Source organism: Canis aureus, chromosome 19 (assembly GCF_053574225.1).
Source record: "Canis aureus isolate CA01 chromosome 19, VMU_Caureus_v.1.0, whole genome shotgun sequence".
Taxonomy (NCBI): Eukaryota; Metazoa; Chordata; class Mammalia; order Carnivora; family Canidae; genus Canis; species Canis aureus.
The window spans coordinates 1,411,260-1,434,059 of record NC_135629.1 but is presented as its reverse complement, the minus strand read 5'-3'; the positions used below and the strand labels follow the sequence as shown (position 1 = coordinate 1,434,059).

General features: G+C 42.7%; 1 protein-coding gene across 5 annotated transcripts in view; it reads left to right on the top strand.

Moving 5' to 3' along the window:
- Positions 1 to 11,243: 11,243 nt before the first annotated feature.
- Positions 11,244 to 22,800, top strand: part of ALDH1L1 (aldehyde dehydrogenase 1 family member L1) — a 111,167-nt gene continuing 99,610 nt past the window's right edge. The window contains exon 1 of one of the 5 annotated variants that reach the window (XM_077857557.1): positions 11,244 to 11,366. The gene's annotated coding sequence lies outside the window, so the exon portion shown is untranslated. Of the gene's footprint in view, positions 11,419 to 11,982; positions 12,099 to 12,273; positions 12,440 to 13,156; positions 13,433 to 22,800 lie in introns of those variants that run through there. The other 4 variants (XM_077857556.1, XM_077857553.1, XM_077857555.1 and 1 more) reach the window with 4 other exon arrangements.

Genomic DNA, 22,800 nt, shown 5'->3' with positions numbered 1-22,800 from the left:
TAGTGTCGCGGTTTCAGGCATCCACTGGGATACTTGGAACATATCTCGCCCTAGAGGGGAGTATTCTATACCTTATTTTTTGGCTTTTAAAAAATGCCTCATTGGACCTGTCATGTGCATACAGACGTTCTTTCTAAGGTGCGTCATCCCCTTGGAGAGCCAGTCAGTTCCTATCCTGGCGTCCCTAGCTCCCACTCCAGGTGGACTCCATGTTGTCCAGGTTGGTCTGCCTTCTGAGACCACCCTTAAGGTTAAGGGTGTACCGGGCCTCTGTTTCTGTGATCCAAATCTTACTGTTTCTTGCTTTATTTTGTTTGTTTTCCTGGCTTATGTACATCAATGACTTCTAGGAAAGAATGTGGTATGTTTGTGTGTAAATTTACTGCTTGTTTGTGTTCAAAGTGCTCCTTTCACTCTCTGTGTACTTCACTTGATTTAGGAATAAAATATGTGATTGAAATAAATTTCGCCTCCTAATTTTGAGCACGTTATTCTTGTTTGGGGGAAGATTACTCTATTTGCACCCCCATTTCTTTGTATCTGACCTGTTTGGACTTGGTTTTTAGTATCTCCTCTTTTTCCTGTGCTCCGAGGCTGCATGGACATGTGCTTTCCATCTGGATGTCATCGTCTTTCCATTCCTACATGAAAGCAGGCTGAACTTAACTTCTGAGGGCAAGAGGAGGGGTCATGGTTAAGAAGGCACACAGTTATCTGAGATGGTTTCAAGTTATTTTTCATAGGAATCTTGTTTCAGAACATAAAAGCCTTTCTTATTTCTTGGCTGGTATTAACTTATGAATTGGAACTTTTTTGTCCTCTACAATGTCTCTAACTTCCTTGAGGTGTGTGTGCGTGCATTCACCTGTCTCCAAGTAAAAGACACAAAGCAGGGATGCCTGGGTGGCTCAGCGGTTAAGAGCCTGCTTTTGGCCCAGGGCATGATCCTGGAGGCCCTGGGATCAAGTCCCACATCAGGCTCCCTGCATGGGGTTTGCTTCTCTCTCTGCCTCTCTCTGTGTCTCTCATGAATAAATAAATAAAATCTTAAAAAAGTAAAAGACACAAAGCAAGCATAAGGTTCAACTTTTTAAAAAAGTATTTATTTATTTATTTGAGAGAGAGAGAAAGAGAGTGTGAGGAGAGGCAGAAGGAAAAGGAGAGACAGAATTTCTTTTTTTTTTTTTTTTTTTTTTGAGACAGAATTTCAAGCAGACTCCCCAACGCAGGGTTCTATCCCAGGACCCTGAGATCATGACCTGAGCAGAAGGCAGATGCTTAACTGACTGAACCACCCAGGTGCCCAAATGTTATCTTTTTAAAAAGCTAATTTGTTAATATCTATGAAGATCAAAACTATCCATATCTTTTAACTCAGTAATTCAACTTTTGGAAAACTATCCTGCAGAAACATTTTTAGCATATCAGGATATTTACTGCAATGTTATTGGTTGTTAGGAGGGTGGAATACTGCACCAGGGTGATGTGCATTACATTGGCTGACTACATCATTGCATGCCCATATGCATTCCTTGCCAAATGAGCTCAGGTCTCTCAGCTGTGAACTTGTATGTAAGTGATGGTGCACATGCTCAGTGGAGTCTATGCAGATACACAGAATAGTAAAAGAAAGCATTTTAAAGATTTTCAGTCATCAGATCATCAGATGTAGAGTCAGTGCAGTTATTTGTACAGTGTTTTATGGTGTTGTGGGATAAAGAAAGTGGTTATGATGATTGGTATCCTCGGGATCAGGGATTTTCAGCACAGGAGGAAAGTGATACAGATATGAGATCAAAAGGGCTAAATAAAATGCTGCAAGCCTAAATTTGAATGGAAAGTTTCAGTATGAACTTTTGATAAATTTTATCTTATTGAAAGTATTTCCTATGACTGCACAGAGTACATACTAATTTTGTAATTTCAGGGTGCAAGTCTTTGAGAAATAACTAATTCTTGGCCTGCGGTAGGAAATGCACAAAATGAACCTGCCACATCCTCTCAGATCAGAAAGCAAGGAACTTTCAAACACCACAGGAGGTATGGCAACAGTACTCAGGAGCCTCTCTGAATTGGTTCCACTGGCTGAAGATAGGACATTTGAACAATAGGAAATAATGAAAAGTAATTGCAAGAATAGGAGTACAGGAAATATACCAAATTCCATGAAGCTGTAATAGTGCCTAAGAAAAATTGTTAGTCATCATTAGAGATACTACTGAACCTCATAAAATGAAATAGTGGATCCTGGCTATCAACACTGATGACAACTAACATAAAAAAAGAGACACAATTAGCTATCACATGCCTCTTGATGAAAGTAACAATACTACTTAAGAAGTGTTCTCACCAACAAACACAGAAACAAATCAAACCTGAGTTTGACAATGCCTTTACCTCCAGCTGCAGATATACAGCAAAAGGATGCAACTTCAAGATCCAGTAAAAAACCCTACAGGACAATCCACTCTGTTTTTTCAACAACTAAATTGCAAAGAATTGACAGGATGGGGTTGGGGGAGAAACAGAGATAAGAGGGAGAAAGAGGGAGAGGGGAAGGGAAGAGAGGGGAAGAGGAAAGGAAAAGAGGAAGGAGGGGGCACTTGACGGGATGAGCACCAGGTGTTGTTCTGTGTGTTGGCAAATTGAACACCAGTAAAAAATTTATTATTAAAAAAAAAAAGAAGAAGGAGGAGGGGAAGGGGAACAGGAAGGGAGAGTTGAAAGGGACTTAAGAAACATACAAATGACAGTGTGTGTGGACCTGACCCAGACCTACTAAATGTACTGTATTTGATAAGTGGGGGGATTTTTTTCACATATTAAATGTTTGATGATATTGAAAAAAATTATTAAATTTTAGATATAATATGATGTGGCTGTTTCTTCAAAATAATTTTATATTTCAGAGATGCATGTTGAATATGACAAATGGGACGACATAATATTTGGGTTTTGCTTTGAAATAAGCTAATGTTGGGGAAGATAAAATGGGTACAAATACACAAGACTGGCCATGAACTGATTATTTTGAAGTGGGACAATAGGAACATGATATTTTATTATACTATTTTCTCTAATTTTGTATATATTTAAAATATCCATTAAAAAATTTAACCAAAAGGAGGCAAATACATGTAATACACATTTAGTAAATATTGCTGAGACCAATATTTTTTTAACTATTGAATCCCCTCAAAAGTAAGACTATTAAAGGGCACTTGAAAAAGCAATACAATAAGCAGTAGCATTCTACAATATTTTCCTACAACTTATGAAAATACACTTGCAGAAGGATTTTTTAAAAACCCATCAACGTGAAAAAAAAAAAAAAAACCATCAACGTGATGCAATGGATTCTTGTGGCTTAGGATAAATTTTCTAGTGACATCACAGATTTTAAGCCTGCGGTATTTCCCTTTGATTTAAAGATAATGAGCTCTGGAAAAAATGTGTTAAGGATTTGAGAATGGTGTTGTAATGATAATAAAGACACTCACATAGTTTTTATAAAATTGTTCTATGGGATAAAAATCAGTTAGATTCCCTATCTGCCTTCTAGGGGCATCTGTAAAACATTTTTAAATGAGACAAGGCATTGCAGAGTAACACATATAGTTATGGGACTGTGATTTTGTAAAATCAATGATAGTAATATTGGCTACACCAGAAAACTCCAAAGAGGATAGATGTGTGCATATGTGTGTGTGTGTGTATTATCATTTAACCATCTTTGAGTCGTTTTGCATTTGAAACTGAGCCCACATTAATTTTGTGTTTTTAGCCTTTTAAGAATTTCCTATGCACAGATCTCATGTGGTCAGTTTAATAAGTTTTGGTAACTGCATGACTTGTGCAGCTGCCATTTACTATATCCCAGAGAGTTTCCTGGTGCCCCTTTCTAGTCAACTCCCCTCCCCCAACCCAGTCATCCTCTGTTGAACATGTACCACCAGACAGTGGCTGTGTACATCTCAGACATCCAGCATGTACTTCTGTGACTCTGACTTTTTCCACTTAATATAAAATTGCTTCACATATTTCTTCCCTTTCATTGATCAGCCATGTACTACTGCACCAATATATCACTTACTCTTCCTCCTGTAGGTGGGCATTTGAGTTGTGTCCTGTTCTTAGCTATCAGGAATCAGGTAGCTGTGAACCTTTGAGTCTGTGTGGATGTATGTGTTCCTTCTCTTGGGCAAAATACCTAGGGGTGAAATGGCTGGGCCACAGGGTTGGTTTGTGATTAATTTTTAATAAAATAATTTGAATAATAAAGCTAGAAAATGAAGGCATTTAGAAAGCTTGGCTGTTGACCCAGGAATAGGCAAACATCAATTACAGGGAATACAAAAATGGTGCTCTTTCAATTGCCAGCTTCAAATGGGCCTTCACTGCCATAACCTGTTCATGACACTTCGTAGAACTATGGTGCCCTGGGACCTCTCCACTTCAGGCCTCCCTCTCTTCCCATTCTCTGTCCACATGTTCTCTCACTCAGTTTCTTGTTTACCTGCTCCAGGACAACCATCCATTGACTTTAATGGGACCTCCTGTTCTCTGACCTCTTTAATTTCCTGCACCCACCAGCATTTTCTTTGTTCAGCGTAGACTCTGAAGTTCACTACTGCCCTTTGCTTTTCACTGAAACCATCTGGGCAAATTTCCAGCCCAGACAGATGGCCCTAAGGACCTGTTTTCTTTTCTTTAGTGCTTGCTCTTTAAGTAGCCTGGTGCTGCTGGCAGAGTGTCTCAAATAGTACTGATTGGTTCCTACTCATGACCACTAATATCAAATGAGCCTTCGGTACTGCCTGGGCTACTTACATTTGCCCAGACCCACCCCCTTTCCTCTAACCCACCTCAACAGATAGTTTCATCTTGTTCTTTAGAGAAAGAAAGAAAGCCATGAGGTGAGATCTACCATCTTATACCAACATGAAACAGTCAAATCCACCATCCATCTACTTACCCACCCATCCATCATCTATCCAGCTACATATCTGTCCTTCCCCTCTCACTCCATCCATTTGTCTACCATCCATCCATCCAATCCATCCTGTCTACCCGCCTTGTTTCCCTCTGGTTACAGCATCATTGAAGGCCACCTCCAAATCTGTTTTTGGATGCCTTTCCTTCCCACCTTTTCAGGAAATTCAGACAATAATAATTCTTTTCTTTCTTTCTTTCTTTCTTTCTTTCTTTCTTTCTTTCTTTCTTTTTATTTATTTGAGAGAGAGAGAGATAGAGAGAAAGAGTGAGAGATACATGTCTCCTCTCCCAGGTGGCAGAGAGAGAGGTAGAAGCAGGCTCCCCACTGAGCAAGGAGCCCCACATGGGGCTCTATCCCAGGACCCAGGGCATTACCTGAGCTGAAGACAGATGCTTAACCTACTGAGCCACCCAGGTGCCTCTCTCTTTCTTTTTACTCAATTTTTCCTTCTTATCTGAATCCTTCCCTGGCCTTTTCCAATCTTAAGTCCCTCTCATTAAATACCTTTCCCTTGACTTCAGGTCTTTGTCAATCATGCGCTCTCTCATTATCTTTCCCTTTATAGTCAAACACTTAAAAAGTGCGTGTGTCTATGTCTTCACTGCACTCTAACTTCTTGTTCCCTCCATGCTGGCTCTGTCCTGCACTCTACGCAATGCTCACTAAGGTCACCAATGACTTTTATGCTGTCAAACTTTATGCACATGCTTTCTTCCCCACTCTGACCTCTCCATAGCAGTCAATATCCTTGCCCCCCATGTGTCAGCATGTGCCTGGTTGCTCTCAGGTCTGCTGCTTTTCTCTTCCTCCCTGCTCCACAGTGCAAGTACCCAGCCCCCACAAAAACACATTTCTCAGGCCCTTACCAAGTGAGAGGCTTCCAGGTCATTCAGACACTGAGAAGCTCTAGTGTGAGATAGGAAGAGAATGAGCTGAAGCCAAGGTATTTCCCCCCTTCTCTCTGCTTCAGGCAGCATCTCCAGGAGTAGTTGTGTCTCCTCCTCGATCCCACTCCCCTAGGGCAACCCTACCAGTACCAGTTTCTGAGTGGTCCTCTTTTATGTTTTTTTCTTCTGCTGAGTGACTCCAACCTCAGAAGTCTACCATACAGAGCAGAACAGGACAAGGATTTGAGTGACCGAGGCCAGGACTGACATGGGCCAGCACTGTTGACTATAGTGAAGAGGTCAAGATGGGGACAAAGTGTGTGCATTAGGTTTGTCAACATAAAAGGCATTGGTGGCCACATCTGCCCTCTGTGGGTCCATCTGGCTTTGGGGTGGTGTCAGCTTCTTATCTGCTGCTAGTCTCTGGATTGCCTCACTATTTCTTGTTGGCACTCTCAGCTCTTCCAATGCTTTTGGTAACCATATATTAAGTTCCTGCCATTGAACTTGAGTAGGCTGTCTCCTAGCTGGATGGTACCAGCTCTTTCTAGGTCTACTCTCTGCCCTTCCTGACTGTTTGCTGCCCAGTGGAATGCATCCACTGGGTTCTTTGTCTTTGACTAAAATTGGATTTAACCATTAGAGGGTCCTGGAAAGAGATGGAGAAGAGAGGGAAGAGATTGAAACAGGTGCTTATTCCCTGGGCTCTGTTGGTGGTTGGCTGTGTCCTTGCCCAAGGTCACTGCTCTCAAACAGTCCTCTCTCCACAGCACCCTCCTCTGGATACAGCAAATGCTCCCTGGCCCTCTCTCTTAACACTTTAGGGCCTAGAGATAGTAACACCTCTGCTATCACTGGCCCTGGGCACCACCCATGTTCCCTGGGACCAGAGTCATGTTATTCTCATTGATATCCTACCTTCTAGTCTCTCTTTCTCATGTTTCTTGAACATGGACACTGCTGTTCCTATAGTCAGAGGCTGCTTCCCAAATGCCAGGCCCAGGACCAGCATGAGCTGGGCAGTTTCCAACAAGGCGCATTATTCCTTTAAGCTTTTTGATCCTGAGTGGGCTTTTTAATGAAATTAAGATGAAGGCCCATGGAAATTGACTTTTAAAAAATTAAAAGTTTACCATTTCAAGCATTTTTAAGTGTCATATTGTACACTTAAAGGCTCTGGCATTAAGTACATTAATGTTGTTGTGCAACCATCCCCACCATCCATCTCCGGAACTCTTCATTTTCCCAAACTGAAATACTATCCCCGTTAAACACTAATTCCCTGCTCCCCTCCCCCAGCCCCTGCAATCACTACCCTATTTTCTTTATCTAGGAATCTGTTGACTCTAGGGACTTCAGATAAGTGGAATCACACAGTATTTGTCCTTTTGGGTCTGGCTTAACCAGCTGCATGGTGAGTAATGCTTTCTCATTGTTTCTTAGAAACTACTTACACTCAAACTTCCACTTCCACGATCCCTGCATTCACTCTTACTCTTCTCTCTAGCTGGAATCTTTCTCATTTTTTCCTAATTAAATTCATCCTAGTCTGCCAGTCCATATCATCACATCATTTCCTCACCTTTGATTTCTGCTGTGTCTGCACATTCATGTCTCTCACTAGGCTACATGCCTGTCCTCCATTCTCATTGTGCCATGAGCTCCTGGGGCTATCTTCAGGGTAGGGACTGTCCTGGGCACTGGGACACAACCACAAACCAACCCCAAGGTTTGATTTAACACAGGGACCCATAGGCTTTGCTGGAGGCTGGCAAGGTCCTCATAGGAGATAGCTATGGACCTCCTGACCATCAGCTTAGCTCTTCAGAAACATTTTTGTTTGTAATTCCGGGTTCTTAGTTTGGTCTTTATTAAAGGCTTAGAAATGTAGTAAAGCTAACTCATATTTTTGCCTCTATATAGTCTATGGTTTGTGTCCCTCCTGCAGATTCATATGTTGAAATTAAACACCCAAAGATGATAGGATTAGAAGGTAGGGCTTTGGGGGCCATTAGGTAATGAAGGTGGAGAGCTCACCAAGGGGATTAGTGCCTTAATGAAAGAGATTCCACAGAACTCTCTGGCCCCTTCCACTATGTGAGGACACAGTGAGAAGTCCCTCAGAGGAAGGCCCTCACCTGATCATGCTGTCATGATCTCGGACTTCCAGCCTCCAGAACTGTGAGAAATATATTTTTTGTTGTTTATAAGCCATCTGGTTTGGCATTGTGTTATAGCAGCTGAAACAGACTAAGACAATCTGTAAAATCACAGGTTGGCCATTTTAAGGGGGAATATCGAGGAAAATCCTCTTAAATTCTCAGTTCCCACTGGGGAGAGATTCTAAGAGACAGGATACCACGTGACACCATGAGCTATTCATAAGATGGAGTAGAAGTGTGGGATGGTCTCAGTTTGCATCTGAACAGTATACCTCAGGAGTTCAGCAAAGGGGAGCACTAGCCCCAGATTTGAAAAGACAGTTCAGGCCATGAACCCTGTCAGCTTCAATTTCCAAAAGGCTGCAGACCTTGGCAAGTTAATGTTTCCTTTGCAGTGTACACACAGCACTGAGTTACTGAGTTCCCAGAGGATAAGCTGAATCATCCTTACACAACAGAAAGAGAATCCATCTCATTATCCATCTGGTCACCTGTCCATGTGGCCCAGACTTATCCTCTAAATTGCCCCTGGATTAGAGCAGTAGCTCCCATCCCTTTACCCTCAGTGTAAGGCGTGCAAACATCTTCTGTGTTCCCTGTCCCTGAGGGAACAACAGAAAACTCAGGGAGAGGGTGTCTCTGTTGGGACACCCTCCATCCACACTCACACACTGGTGCCTTTTCTGAGTGAGGTCCTGTGCAAGGCTCTGGGGCACACAGATGAAGTAGACCCTGCCCCTGCTCTCAGAGGTCTTACGGTTGAGAGACAGAGACAGAAACAGACAGACAAACATAAGGAAAATTATATTAGAGTGTGACCTGGGCTACGAATGTGGGAATTCCCAAAGGGAAGAGGGCTGGTGAAGCCTTCCCAAAAGAGATAATGCACAGACCAATCCCCACCGGCTAAGAGAGATGAAGTGAAGGGGCATTCCTGGCACAGTAAACAGAACTGGCAGTGGTGGGTTCAGTATGACTCCTTCAGAGAATACCATCATTCTAGGACATAGAAGATCTGGCTCTGCCACTCTGAACTCAGGCCTCACTTCACTCTCTGGGAAAGGATAGATTTACAAGTCACATGCTATCACTTCCACTGTGCATTTTGCTTGTTAGAAGCAAGTCATTGAGTCCAGCCCACATTCCAGGGTTCAAGGAATTGCAGTCCTGTTGAATGCAGGGAGTGTCAAAGAGCTTTTAAACTATCAGTGGCCACAGATTATTTACAGACCTCCCACATGCAAAACATATGCGCCCTTCGAAACATCCCCCACCAAAAGTCCCATCCTACTACAGAATCAGCTCAGAGCCCAGACTCTGATCTAAATCAGATCCTGATGTGGAAGAGGCTCCTTGGGTGTATTTCCTTCCAAGGAGCTCCTTGAGTACAGTACAATCAAAGCACAAGCTGTCTGCACCCTTTCCCCCCTGCCCACACCCAACATATGATGGTGGGACAGACACAGCGTGACCATCATGGACATCCTTGTTCAAAGGGGATGGGGACAGGAGGCACACAGTTCTGAACCCCTGCTGGGCAGATGCTGGAAGCTCCTTGATTAGCACTCAAGCTGATTTGTCCTGGATGTGATTCTCTGTGCTCTTGCTTCTACCCTGTGGACTCTTCATTCTTCTCTCCGAGTTTCCTTTTGTTTCCATGAAATATATCCTGTGTTTGCATCTGAGTGCTTTCTTCTTGCCAGTAGAATTTGAGAGGAGGGGGATCTAGAAGTTTCTTTTCATGTAGTACTATCTCTGATCCTTTTAGTCCGAGCTGGCACTGTTTTATCAATGTGATTCTTTTGAAAACTTTGTGTCCTCTGTGAATCTTGTCGAGGTTTATTACTTTCGTCGACTGGCAGACCCACACATGTCTTTGAGATAAACCCTGCTCTACCTTGGGCTTCTGCTGAATGGCAACTTCAGATTTCTTGGAAGTCCTACTGCTTCACCAAATACTCTGAAGTACCACTTTTGATCTTTTTAAGGACTTAGCAAAGGATTTTATAGCCCCTGCCTTGCCTTATCTTTTTCTGGCATGGCCCTGCATCACATCTTTGCCTGGAAACTATTTGTTAATTTTAACATCATTTGACACCTGAAGAGATAGAGAATTTTCAAAATCAGCAAGTTCTGGTTCCTTTTTTAAAAAAACATCTTATTTATTTATTCATGAGAGACACACAGAGAGGCAGAGACACAGGCAGAGGGAGAAGCAGGTTCCATGAGGGGAAGGACTCGATCCCAGGACCCTGGATCCAGGGACCCTGGGGTCACGCCCTGAGCCAAAGGGAGATGCTCCACCCCTGAGCCGTCTGGGTACCCCTGGTTCCTTTTTATTTAATATTCTATCTTTTGGCTTATTTCTCTTCTCTCACATTTTAATATGAGCAGCGATAAAAAGCCAGGAAGCACCTTCAACATTCTGCCTGGAAATCCTAGCCAGACCATCCAGTTCATCTGGTACATTTTCTATTTTCCATGTGACTCTGTAAAATTTGTGTGTAAACTTCCCTCCTCTCCAGCTCCATACACTGCTAATGCTATGGGTTCTTCTCTGACTTACTCACACTCTTGGGGGTGTCCCATCTCCAAGCCATTTTTTTTTTTCCAGGAGTTCCTGTCACCTATCCTTCTGCATTCTCTATTCTAGCCTCAAAGTTCCACTCGTGCTAGTTTCCCATCCCAGGCCTCTGACAACAGTGAATACATCATAGAAGTTTCCTGCCCTCAGAGAGTTGGAGTAGCAGGATTAATAACAGATTAATAACCAAATAATGAACTAAAAAATATCAGATATGCAGTAAGAGCTGTGAAGGAAATAAAACAGTGAAGTGATGGGACTCGCTGAGAGGCTTCTTTAGATTACGCGACTGGGAAGAGCTTCTCTAATAATAATGGGTATATCAAGTACCATGTGAAGGCAAGAGAGGGGCATGCCTGCTAGTATTTGAGAGAGGAATGTTCTGGCAGAGGCCAGTGTAGAGTTCCCGAGGCCCGGCACACTTGGGGTGTTCAGGCACTGGGTAGAGGTCCGGTGGCTGGCGCGCAGGGAGAGAGAACCTCAGAGGAAGGGAGTCCAGCAGCAGGAGTGGCAGGCGGGCATTTGGGGTGGCTTGTCCAGAAGCCGCCGGACACAGGCTCACAGTCGGGACACAATGTGCAGATTTGTTTTCCTCTGTATTCTCTTTTCTGGACGTTGTCCCAGAGTGGGACAGATACCCCGGCCTGAGACAGAGGAGGCATCCGTGGCACCCGGACTGAGCGGAAAGAAGCAGGGAGAAGAGGACCTGTCTGGAGGGAAGCCTGCGGCTGTGCAAGGTGGGAAGGGCACTGGGCAGGCGGAAACCCCGATATTCACGCGTACACCCAGGTACTGTCTCTGCCAGGTGACTGCAAGTTTACAGGGGGCAGGTCTTGTTTGGCTGTGCCCGGTCCATGGCATAGGGTAGGAACTTGGCACATTTTTCTTGAATGAGGGAGGGAGGGAGGGAATGGGTGAAGTTACCAGGGATGAGTCTCCTCCCACCCGCAGCCTTGCACCCCAAGGCACCCCAATCACCCAACACTCGCGCCTTTGCAAAGCCCTGTGAATTCCGAAGGGTCCGTAGCACGTCTTCCCGCCGTCAGCTGCAGGCCAGCCGGAGAGGGGGAGTGGCGCGCGGGGCCCGCCCGCACAGCCGCAGGGCGCCCCGCCCCCGGCACTCCCCGCCCCCTCCCCCCCCCGGCATTCCCCGCCCCCTCCCCCCCGGCACTCCCCGCCCCCCCGCCCCCGGCACTCCCCGCCCCCTCCCCCCCGGCACTCCCCGCCCCCTCCCCCCCGGCACTCCCCGCCCCCTCCCCCCCGGCACTCCCCGCCCCCCCGCCCCCGGCACTCCCCGCCCCCTCCCCCCCCCGGCACTCCCCGCCCCCTCCCCCCCCGGCACTCCCCGCCCCCCGCCCCCCCTCGGCTGGCGCCCCTCCCCTCCGCGGCTCCGGCCGCAAACAGGCTGCCCCGCCCCAGGCTCCGGCGGCCTCGCCTGGCCCGCGACTCCTCGCCTCCTCCCGCGCGTGGTGAGTGCCCCGGGCCCCGACCCTCGACGCAGGGAGGCTGTCCCAGCTCTCGCCTCCAGGGTCCCGGGTTCTGGGCTCGGGCCCCCCGACGGGGCTCCTGGTGGACGCGCGAGTCTCCCCGCGGGGACGCGGGGCCTCGGGTCCGGGGCGGGGACCCTCCGGGGCGGGGTCCTCCGTGGGCGGCCGGCCCTCCAGCCTAGCGGGGGGTCCTCAGGCTCCCCGGGGATCCAGCCGGACCGGCAGGGCGCCTTGCGGAGCCTTCGCAGCCCGGCAGCCGGGCGTTATCAGCCCCGCTTGCAGAAGAGAAAAGCCAGGCGCGGAGAGACTGGGACAAAGCGAAGGTGACACCGCGGTCCTCCGCGGCGCCCCCGCGCCCCCCGCGCCCCCGCACTAAGCCCCTCACCCCATTTCAGGGAGTGGACGAGGTTCCCCGGGATTGGCCACCTCTGGGGGCAGGCGCGGGCGCCTCTTGTGGTTGGACGGCTGTGCACGGGCGCGCGCACCCCGGGGCCCCCGCGGACCCGACGCGTGGTTCTTGGGGTCGCGCTACCTAGAACCCAGTGTCCCCTCCCCTCCCTGCACCTGTGCAGGCCCCTCATTTGTCGCCTCCCTAACAGAGGCAGGGAGGCACCTCCCCTAGGTGCAGATGGAGACAGCATTTTAACGAGCGAGCATTCCCCGACGCGGGGTTAGCGGTGGTGGGCGTTGGCTTCAGGTGGCGCTTTTCTCCCTCCTCCCACGCCTCTCAGTGACCTTGAGCAAGTCTCTCAAACTTTGACTCTGAATGTTGGCTGCTGTCCCTCCTACGACTGTTAACCTTCAGGACAATGTTGGGAACAAACCCTGCGACCTGTCTTTTGGAGACCAGCGAACTGAGCCTTAGAAATGAGAGCGATTTACCCAGGTTGAAGACGGGCCTACGGGGCCAGGTGGTCTAGGGGGCCTGCCCATGTCCTGCGCCCGCGCAGCACAGTGACAGACAGCGGGTGACACGTGACCCCCCAGGGACCCGGCGGTGGGAGGGGCGCGGTATCCTCCCTGCCGGGGGCCGGACGGAGCAGAGCGCTGGCAGGAGACGAGTCCGCTCTGCTTCCCGCCCCCTCGGGCCGGGCCGGGCAGCGCGGGAAGGCTCGTGGCTGTGCCCCGCCGCCCCCCCAGGGCTGCATTCTTCCGGGGGTCCCAAGACCTCAGCTTGAGAACGGACGGTCCAGAGCTGCTGCTCCTGCACATTGTCGCCCCCAGCGTGGGCGGGGTCGGAAAACTGAGTCCTGGTGACGCGGGAGTGTGGGGTTCTTGTCTCAGAGCCGACCACGGAGTCTGGCAGACAAAGGAGAGTGAGTAAAGCAAGAGCGTTTTATTAAGCAGGGGTACATGGAGAGCTCTCGGAGTTGGAGGGGCTCCCACAGGGTTGCCGCTGAAGGCTTTTAGGGTTGGGTTTTTTTATTGAAGGCTAACCAGGGAACTTGAATCCTTTTAACATGTCTACTGATAGCACTACTGAGTAAGGACTAGTGATAGCACCTTTAGTGGCTTACTGCCTCCTTAGAGACTGGTAATTCTTCTTAGAGACTGGTAATTCTCCTCATTTTGGGGATTTCTCTGAGCTAATGCTGCAGCCCCCTACCTATCTCTCCCTACCTAGCCCCGCCTGGGCCCTATTCAATGAGATCCTTCAGATGTATATTGCTGGGTATACTTGGGGGATGATTGTCAACATGTATCTTGGTGGGGGGTGGTAGAGATAAAGGAAGTTTCCAAAGGAATTTTTATATGTTAAAGTAGACTTTACAGCATCCTGGGGGGCAGGCTAAGATTGCCTTTTGCCCTCAGCAAAGTGTCAGCATCCAGGCAGTTAAGTCCCTAGGGGAAGGTCACTCTGCCTGTCTCAAGGACCTGTCAATGGGCTACAAGTAGTAAGGAGATTTTATCATTTTTATTTTGCCTTCGTTTCACGTCACTAGGGAGCCAGGTCTGAGCTGGGTGCTTGGGGTAGGAGGCCTGGGAAGCCCAGACAGTCCTGCTGCTGCCAGGGCAGCCCTAGAGTGGACTTATGCACTGCTGGGGGCAAGGACTCGGAGCCGATTCAGAAAGGAGGTAGAGGCTTGCTGGCTGCCCAGGCAGCGCGCCCAGCTGCGCACACTCTGGCTCTCCTCCCTTCCCTGGCTCCGCCCCCTTGCAGCTCCTGATCTTTTCTTAAGCCAAAGGTCAAGATTGGCTGAGGCCCCTCCCAGTGCACCTGTCCCTGCCACACTCAGTTTCCCTGAACTGTGACCACAGACGTACAGGTGGTTATGCTGACTCTGCTTCCCTGCTTCCAGAAGGATCTTGTTTTGTGCTGCTTTACTTTTCCACAAGTAATATATGCTTAGTATAGAAAAAGCCGGAACATTCTGGCAAAGAAAAGATAATTGCTGTCATCAAAAATCCCCCACACCCAAAACACTCTACCCAGTGACTTAACGTCTCTGAATCCTCCCAAGTTTTTATGCTGCAAGTACACAAACATCCACACACAGCAGTTTTAAAAATTAGAGTGATTTATTGTCTGTTGGGGGGGTTCTGGCCTACATATTCCAGGTGGTGAGACCAACTCTGTAGCCATTTCTGACTGGCTGCATGGTTTACACAGTGGGAATCATAATTTTACAGTACTCATGCTTTTATTTGCTCACCCAAACATAATTTAGAAGAGAAAATGCTGAGTCAGAAGAAAAGAAGCATTTCTAGGATTTTGATCTTTATTGCCAAATTTTCCTCCAGAGAATTTGCACCAGCGTTATCCTTTAGTGCCACAGGAGAGTGTCCATTTTTCCATGACCTAGACATTAAGTGTGATATTATCAGATCATCTTAAGTGCCTTACAATTTTATAGGAGAAAAACAGTCTCTTGTTTTAGTAGGCATTTATTCAATTAATTGTAATATGAACATGTTTTTATTCCTCTATTGGCAGTAAGCTTTTATTCTTTTGGCAACTTGCTTCAGATACCTATAAAATCTTCCTGCATGAAAATTTATCATATGCTTTCTTTTACATATCTCCTTTAGTGTTAAATTTCTAAAGCCCAATACTTACTGTTTTTTTCTCATATTTTGATGTTTTCTTCCTATATTTGATTTTTTAAGTATTTATTTTAATACAATTGAACTGCATTTTGAAGTAAGATGTGAATAGACGTGGATTTATTTGTTGTTTGTTTAACTTAGTTTTTAGAACTTGAGTTTACAGAACAATTGAGCAGAATACCAAGAGTTCCCATTTACTCCCTCAGCCTCCACTCCCCTCTACTGTCCTGAATGTATTAGTAACTCCTTGCATTAGCACTAGTGTGGCACATTTGTTACTCCTGATGAGTGGATATTGATACAATATTCTTAATTAAAGTCCATACTTTAGGTTACTGTTTGTGTTACATATTCAGTGGGTTTTGACAAGTGACCCGCATCTGCCGTTACAGTGGATAACTGAAAACAAATCTGTTACACCTATTTGTCCCTCTTTCCTTCTCCAAGCCCCTCTCAAATACTGATTTTGTTCTCTGTCTTTCTAGTTTTGAGATTGTCATTATAGTTAGAATAAAATACTATAGCTTAGCAATATGCATTAAAATTCCTCTGTATCTTTTCATGGCTCGATAGCTCATTTCTTCTTAGCATGGAATAAAATCCTGTTGTCCAGATTGACCGTTTATTTACCTAGTCACCTACTGAAAGATATCTTGGGGGCTTCCAAGTTTAGGTAATTATGAATAAAGCTGCTATAAACTTCTGTGTGCAGGTTTTTGTGTGGACCCAAACTGTCAGCTCACTTAGGTAAATACCATGGAGTGTGATTACTGAATCGTATGGTAAGAGTGTGGTTAGTTTTATAAGAAACTACTAACCTGTTTTCCAAAGTGACTGTACCATTTTGCATTCCCACCAGCAATGAATGAGAGTCCTGATTGCTTCACCTCTTCACCAGCATTTTGTGTTGTTAGTGTTTTGGACTTTAGTCATTCTAATAGATTTGCAGTGGTATCTCACTGTTGTTTTAATCTGCAATCCCTAGTGACTTGAGATGTTGAGCATCTTTTCATATATTCATTTCCCATTGGTATATCTTCTTTGCTAAGGTGTCTGTTCAAGTCTTTCCCCCATTTTTAAGTTGAGTTGTTTTCTTACTGTTGAGTTGTAAGAATCCTTTGTATGTTTGGATATTGGTCCTTTATTTTGGATGTGTGTTTTGCAGATTTCCCCCCTGTCTGTGACTTGTCTTTTGCAGAGCAGAAGTTTTTAATTCTAATAAAATTAAGTTTATCACTTTTTTTTCTTCCATGGTTTTGTTGTTGTATATAAAAAGTGAGACCCAAGGTTATCTGGATTTTCTCCTGTGTTCTAGGAGTTTTATAGTTTTATCTAAATGTAGATTTTACATAGGTCTGTGATTGATTTTTTGAAGTTTTTTGTTTTGTTTTCAGTGTGGATATCCAATTATTCAAGAATCATTTGTTGAAAAGTCTGTCTTTATTGCATTGCCTTTACTACTTTGTCAAAGATCAGGTGACTGTTTTTGTGTGAGTCTGTCTTCTATTTGTCTGCTCTTTTGCCAACATCATGCTGTCTTGAATACTGTAGTGTCATAGTACGTCCTGAAGTTGGGTAATATCAGTATTTGGACTTTGGTCCTCTCCTTCAAAATTGTGTTGGATGTTTCAAGTCTTTTGCCTTTAGTATAAACTTTAGAATCGGTTTGTTGATATCCACAAAATAACTTGCTGGGATTTTCATTGGGGTTATGTTGAATCCAAAGGTCAAATTGGAAAGAACTGATATCTTGACAATATTGAGTTTTTCTGGGACACCTGGGTGGCTCAGTGGTTGAGCATCTGCCTTTGGCTCAGGGTGTGATCCTGGGGTCCTGGGATTGAGTCCCACATTGGGCTCCCTGCAGGAAGCCTGCTTCTGCCTCTGCCTGTGTCTCTGCCTCTCTCCCTGTGTCTTTCATGAATGAATAATAAAATCTTAAAAAAAAATATTGAGTTTTCCTAACCATGTATATGGGATATCTCTACTTATTGAAGTTTTATTTGATTTTCTTCATTAGTCTTGGGGTTTTCCTCACCTAGGTCTTTTACATATTTTGTTATATGTACACATAAATAATTTCATTTTGGGGTGATAATGTAAGTGGTACTGTGTTTTTAATTTCAAATTCCAATTGTTTATTACTGGCATATTAGAAGCAATTTATTTTTGCATATTAACCTTCTCTCCTATAACCTTCCTATAATTACTTATTAGTTCCCGGAGTTTTTTGCTGATTGAGACTTTCTACATGGACAATCATGTTATCTATGAACACAAGATGGTTTTATTTCTTCCTTTCTAATCTGTATGCCTTTTCTTTCCTTTTCTTGTCTTACTGCCTTGCTAGAATTTCCAATAGGCTGTTGAATAGAAGTAATGAAAGGGAACACCCTTGATTTGTTCCTGATCTTAGCTGGAAAGAAAGTTTTTAGTTTCTTACCATTAAGTGTGATATTAGTTATAGGATTTGTTTACTTGTAGATATTCTTTATCAGGTTAACTTACTCTCCATTCCTAGTTTGCTGAGAATTTTTATTATGAATGGGTGTTGGATTTTGTCAAATACTTTTTTTGCATCTATTTATATGTTTATATGATTTTCCTTCTTTGTCCTATTGGTGTCATCTATTACATTAATTGATTTTTGAATGTTGAATCTGGAAAGCACTAGTATAAATCCTACTTGACTGTGGTGTATAATACTTTTTATACATTGTTAAGATTTTAATATCTATATTCATGAAAGGATATTGACCTATGGTTTCCTTTTCTTGTAATGTCTTTGTTTTTTGCCATAGGGTAACACTGGCCTGACAGAATGAGTTAGGAAACATTCCCTCGTTTTTGTTTTCTGAAAGAGATTGTAGAGAATTGATATAATTTCACTCTTAAAAGTTTGGTGGAGGGATCCCTGGGTGGCTCAGCGGTTTAGTGCCTGCCTTTGGCCCAGGGCGCGATCCTGGAGTCCTGGGATCGAGTCCCACGTCAGGCTCCTGGCATGGAGCCTGCTTCTCCCTCCTCCTGTGTCTCTGCCTCTCTCTCTCTCTCTCTCTATGTCTATCATAAGTAAACTAATTAATTAATTAATTAAAAAAAAAGTTTGGTGGAATTCACCAGTGAACCTGGGTGCTTTCGGTTTTGGAAGGGTATTAATTATTGAGTCAATGCCTTTAATAAATATAGGCCTATTTAAATTGTTTCTTGTATAAGTTTTGGTAAATTTTATCTTTCAAGAAATATTCCATTTCACCTAGGTTATCAAATTTGAGGATATAGAGTTATTTATAATGTTCCTTTATTATTATTTTAATGACTATGGGATTAGTAGTGATGTCTCTTCTTTCATTAAACTTTGTGTGTGTGTGTGTGTGTGTGTGTGTGTGAGAGAGAGAGAGAGAGCGAGCGTGCCCCACTCGGGGGAAAGGGAGAAAGAAAGGGACAAACCGACTCCCTGCTGGGCTCTATCTCGAGACCTTGAGATCATAACCTGAGCTGAAGTCAGATGCTTAACTGACTGAGCCACTCAGGTGTCCCAACCCTTCTATCATTTTTTAAATTAGTAATTTGTTTTTTCTTAATTAATCTAACTAGAGGCTTATCAATTTTATTAATCTTTTAGAAGGAACTTTTGGTTTTACTATTTACTCTTGATTTCCTATTTTCAATTTTATTGATTTCAGCTCTAATTTTTACTATGTCTTTTATTTTGCTTATTTTTTATTTAACTTGCTCTTCTTTTTCTAGTTTCCTATGAAGGAATCTTATTTTATTGATGTTAGATATTTTTCCTTAATAATTTATGTAGTTAATGCTATAAATTTCCCTCTGTGCACTGCTTTAGTTGAATCTCACTAATTTTAATAAGTTGTATTTTAATTTTCATTCAGTTCAAAATATTTTAAAATTTCTCATGAGAGGTTTTTTTTTTTTTTTTGGCTATGTGTTATTCAATTCAATTTAAATTAAAAAATTTTTAATTTAAATTCAATTAGCCAACATGCAGTACATACTTAGTTTCACATGTAGTGTTCAATAATTTATCAGTTGCATATAACACCCAGTACTCCTCACAAAGTATATTGTTTCATCTCCACACATCTTGCTGTTGGATTTTCCAGACATCTTTCCATTTTTGATTTCTAGTAATTCTATGGTGGTCTGAGAGCATATTGTGTATGATATGTATTCTTTCAAGTTTATTATGGTCTATCTTGGTGAATATTCCATGTGAGCTTGAGGTGAATGTATATTTTGTTGTTGTTAGATGAAGTAATTTATGACTGCCAATTAGTTCCAGCTAATTGATGGTGCTGCTGTTCAGTTAACTCATGACCTTAGTGATTCCTTGCCTGTTGGATCTCTTGGTCATTAGGAATTGATAAAGGAGTGTCAAAGTTTCCAAGTAAACTAGTAGATTTATCTATTTCTACTTGCAATTCTATCAGTTTTTACTTTGCATGTTTTGATGCTCTGTTATTAGGTACATACATCTTGAGAATTGTTATATATTCTTGGGGAATTGAGCCCTCTGTCATTATGTTGTGCCCCCCTTTTTTAAAATAAATTTATTTTCCCCCTTTTTATTCCTAATAATTTCCTTTCTCTGAAGTCTGCTTTGTCCCAAGTTAACAGAACTACTTCATATTTATTTTGATTAGTGTTAGGAGGTTATATCTTTCTCTATCCCTTTACTTTTGATTTCCCTGTGTTTTTATATTTAAAGTGGGTTTGTATTAGACATTGTAATTGGGTCATGACTTTTTATCCACTCTGAGAGTCTCTGTGTCTTAATTGGTGTATTTAGAACATGGATGTTTAAAGTGATTATTAATATGTTTTCCTTTGTTTCTTTACTTTTGCTTTATAGTCTTCCACTATTCTGACTTGTTTGAGCTTTTTTATATGACTCCATTTTCTCTTCTCTCTTAGCATATTAACTGTAGCTTTTTGGGGGGCTTGTTTTTAGTGGTTGCTCTGGAGTTTGCAGTATACGTTTACAACTATAAATATACTGTTTTATGGGTGGTGCAAGTACCTTATAACAAAGTATTCTTGATTCCTCTCTCCCATACCTTATTATTATCACTGCTGTCATTCATTTCACTTATCCACAGGTTATAATTGCTGAATACATTGCTGATATATATATATATATATATATAAACATGGGGGTGCATATATCTTTTTGAGTTGGTGTTTTGGTTTTCTTCAGATAAATACCCCAAAGTGGAATTGTTGGATGATATGCTTATTCTATTTTTAATTTTTTGAGGCACCACTGTTTTCTATAGTGGCTGCACCAATTTTCATTCCTACCAACAGCACAAAATAATTCTCTTTATTTCTACATCCTTGCCAACAGTTACTATTTCTTGTTTTTTTTGATAATAGATGTGAGGTGATATCTCATTGTGGTTTTGATTTATATTTTCTGGATGATTAGTGATGTTGAGCATTTTTTCGTACACCTGTTGACCATCAGTACACCTTCTCTCTATTGAGATCTGCCCATTTTTAGATCAGGTTGTTTGTGACTGAGTTGTATAGATTCTTTATATATATTTGATACTAACTTTTTAATAGGTATATGATTTGCAAATATTTTCTTCCATTGAGTAGGTTTCCTTTTCATTTTGTTGATGTTTTCCTTTGCTTGGAGAAGCTTTTTAGTTTAATGTAGTTCCATTTGTTTATTTTTGCCTTTGTTGCCTTTTCTTTTGGTGTCAGATCTGAAATATCATCACCAAGGCCTATGTCAAGGAACTTACGACCTATATGTTCTTCTGGAAGTCTTATGGCTTCAGGTTTTACATTCAAATCTTTAATCCAGGAGCTCCAGTGGCGCAATCGGTTAGCGCGCGGTACTTATACGACAAATCTTTAATCCATTTTTAGTTTATTTTTGAGTATGGTGTCAGACAATGGCCTAGCTTCATTCTTTTGCCTGTGGCTGTCCAATTTTACTGACATTGTTTATTGAAGAAACTGTCCTTTTCCCACTGTATGTTCTTGGCTCTTTTGTTGTAAATTAATTGATCTTATATACGTGGGTTTATTTCTGAGCTGTCCTGTTCTTTTGAGCTAAGTGTCTACTTTGTGCCAATACCAAACTGCTTTGACTATGATAGCCGTGTAATATAGTTTCGTATCAGGGAATGTGATGCCTCTAGCTTTATTCTTCTTTTTCAAGATTGTTTTAACTCTTTGTGGTTTCTTATGGTTCCATATAAATTATAGGATTGTTTGTTTTATTTCTGTGAAAAAGTGCCGTTGGAATTTTGCTAGGGATTTCATTGAATCTGATAAATTTTGGGGATAGTACGAACATCTTAACAATATTAATTCTTCCAATTCATGAGCATGGAATAGCCTTCCATTTATTTGTGTCTTCCTCAATTTCTTTTATTAATATCTTACAGTTTTTAGTATACAGGTCTTTCACCTCTGTGGTTAAATTTATTCCTATATACTTTATTCTTTTTGACATAATCATAAATAGGATTATTTTCTTAGCTTCTTGTTCTGGAAGGTTATTATTAGAAACACAACAGATTTTTTTTTTTTAATTTTTTTTTTTTAAATTTATTTATGATAGTCACACACAAGAAGAGAGAGAGAGAGAGGCAGAGACACAGGCAGAGGGAGAAGCAGGCTCCATGCACCGGGAGCCCGATGTGGGATTCGATCCCGGGTCTCCAGGATCGCGCCCTGGGCCAAAGGCAGGTGCCAAACCGCTGCGCCACCCAGGGATCCAGAAACACAACAGATTTTTAAATTAACTTTGTACCCTGGAGCTTTACTGAATTTATTAGTTCTAATTTTTGCTTTTGGTGAAGTCTTCATATTATATATATATATTACATATCCATACATATATTATACATACATATATATATATATATATATATATATATATAATATGTCATCTGCAAATAATGACAGTTTTACTCCTTTCTTTTCAATCTGGATGGCCTTTATTTCTTTTTCTTGCCTAACTGCTATGGCTAGGACTTCCAATACTATGTTGAATAAAAGTCACAAAAGTGGACATCCTGTCTTGCTCCTGATTTTAGAGGAAAATCTTTTCAGTTTTTCATTATTGAGTATGGTGTTAGCTTGGGCTTGTCATATATGACCTTCATTATGTTGAAGTATGCTCCCTTTACCCATTTTATTGAGGGTTTTTTATCATAAATGGATGTTGATTTTTTTCAAATTGTTTTTCTGTATCTGTTGAGATGATCGTATACTTATCCTTCATTTTGTTAACATAGTGTATCATGTTGATTGACTTGAAGATTTTGAACCATTTTTATATCCCTGGAATAAATCCCACTTGATCATGGTATATGACCCTTTTAATATATTGTAGAATTCAGTTTGCTAATATTTTGTTGAGGATTTCTGCATCTATGTTCATCCAGGTTATTTGCTTATTGTTTTATTTTCTTGTATTGTTCTTGTCTGATTTGGTACCAGGGTAATGTTAGCTTGCAAAATGCATTTGGGACTATTCTCACCTCTTCTATTTTTGGAAGATTTTGAGACAGATTGGTCTTAATTTTTCTTTGAATGTTGGGTAGAACTCACCAGTGAAGTCATCTGTTTCTGGACTTTAGTTGTTGGGAGGCTT